We start from the raw sequence: 1,773 nt of genomic DNA, 5'->3' as shown, positions 1-1,773 counted from the left end.
CGTTTTCCTAACCCTAACCCTACCCTGGTGCACATCCCTAACCCTAACATAGGGGTAAATTCCATTGAAAAGAGGGAGATTTTGAAAAAGCCTTCCTTGAGTAGCTTTTTCTGCCCAGCTCATCCTTTCTGCCCACTCTAAACACATTCCAGCCATCAGAAACATGCCAGGACACCCCGTTTTCCTAACCCTAACCCTACCCTGGTGCACACCCCTAACCCTAATATAGGAGTAAAGTTCTATTGAAAAGAGGGAGATTTTGAAAAGCCTTCCTTGAGTAGGTTTTTCTGCACAGCTCATCCTTTCTGCCCCTTCTAAACACATTCCACCCATCAGAATCATGCCAGGACACCCCGTTTTCCTAACCCTAACCCTACCCTGGTGCACATCCCTAACCCTAACGTAGGGGTAAAGTTCCATTGAAAAGAGGGAGATTTTGAAAAAGCCTTCCTTGAGTAGCTTTTTCTGCACAGCTCATCCTTTCTGCCCCTTCTCAGCACATTCCAACCATCAGAACCATGCCAGGACACCCCGTTTTCCTAACCCTAACCCTACCCTGGTGCACACCCCTAACCCTAATATAGGAGTAAAGTTCCATTGAAAAGAGGGAGATTTTTAAAAAGCCTTCCTTGAGTAGGTTTTTCTGCACAGCTCATCCTTTCTGCCCCTTCTAAACACATTCCAACCATCAGAACCATGCCAGGACACCCCGTTTTCCTAACCCTAACCCTACCCTGCTGCACACCCCAACCCTTACATAGGGGTAAAGTTCCATTGAAAAGAGGGCTATTTTGAAAAAGCCTTCCTTGAGTAGCTTTTTCTGCCCAGCTCATCCTTTCTGCCCTGTCTAAACACATTCCAACCATCAGAACCATGCCAGGACACCCCGTTTTCCTAACCCTAACCCTACCCTGGTGCACACCCCAACCCTTACATAGGGGTAAAGTTCCATTGAAAAGAGGGAGATTTTGAAAAAGCCTTCCTTGAGTAGCTTTTTCTGCCCAGCTCATCCTTTCTGCCCCGTCTAAACACATTCCAACCATCAGAATCATGCCAGGACACCTCGTTTTCCTAACCCTAACCCTACCCTGGTGCACACCCCTAACCCTAATATAGGCGTAAAGTTCCATTGAAGAGAGGGAGATTTTGAAAAAGCCTTCCTTGAGTAGCTTTTTCTGCCCAGCTCATCCTTTCTGCCGCTTCTAAACACATTCCAACCATCAGAACCATGCCAGGACACCCCGTTTTCCTAACCCTAACCCTACCCTGGTGCACACCCCTAACCCTAATATAGGAGTAAAGTTCCATTGAAAAGAGGGAGATTTTGAAAAAGCCTTCCTTGAGTAGGTTTTTCACACAGCTCATCCTTTCTGCCCCGTCTAAACACATTCCAACCATCAGAATCATGCCAGGACACCTCGTTTTCCTAACCCTAACCCTACCCTGGTGCACACCCCTAACCCTAATATAGGCGTAAAGTTCCATTGAAGAGAGGGAGATTTTGAAAAAGCCTTCCTTGAGTAGCTTTTTCTGCCCAGCTCATCCTTTCTGCCGCTTCTAAACACATTCCAACCATCAGAACCATGCCAGGACACCCCGTTTTCCTAACCCTAACCCTACCCTGGTGCACACCCGTAACCCTAATATAGGAGTAAAGTTCCAGTGAAAAGAGGGTGATTTTGAAAAAGCCTTCCTTGAGTAGGTTTTTCGGCCCAGCTCATCCTTTCTGCCCCGTCTAAACACATTCCAACCATCAGAATCATGCCAGGACAC

At 47.0% G+C, this 1,773-nt stretch overlaps 1 protein-coding gene across 1 annotated transcript in view; it reads left to right on the top strand.

Moving 5' to 3' along the window:
* NEO1 (neogenin 1) overlaps window positions 1–1,773 on the top strand; it is a 104,647-nt gene that overhangs the window by 91,240 nt on the left and 11,634 nt on the right. The window lies entirely within an intron of this gene.

This window comes from Varanus komodoensis, unplaced genomic scaffold, assembly GCF_004798865.1.
Source record: "Varanus komodoensis strain SLA01 unplaced genomic scaffold, ASM479886v1 scaffold67, whole genome shotgun sequence".
In the NCBI taxonomy this organism is placed as follows: Eukaryota; Metazoa; Chordata; class Lepidosauria; order Squamata; family Varanidae; genus Varanus; species Varanus komodoensis.
Note: the sequence above shows the minus strand (reverse complement) of the source record. Positions and strands in the feature narration are given on the sequence as shown.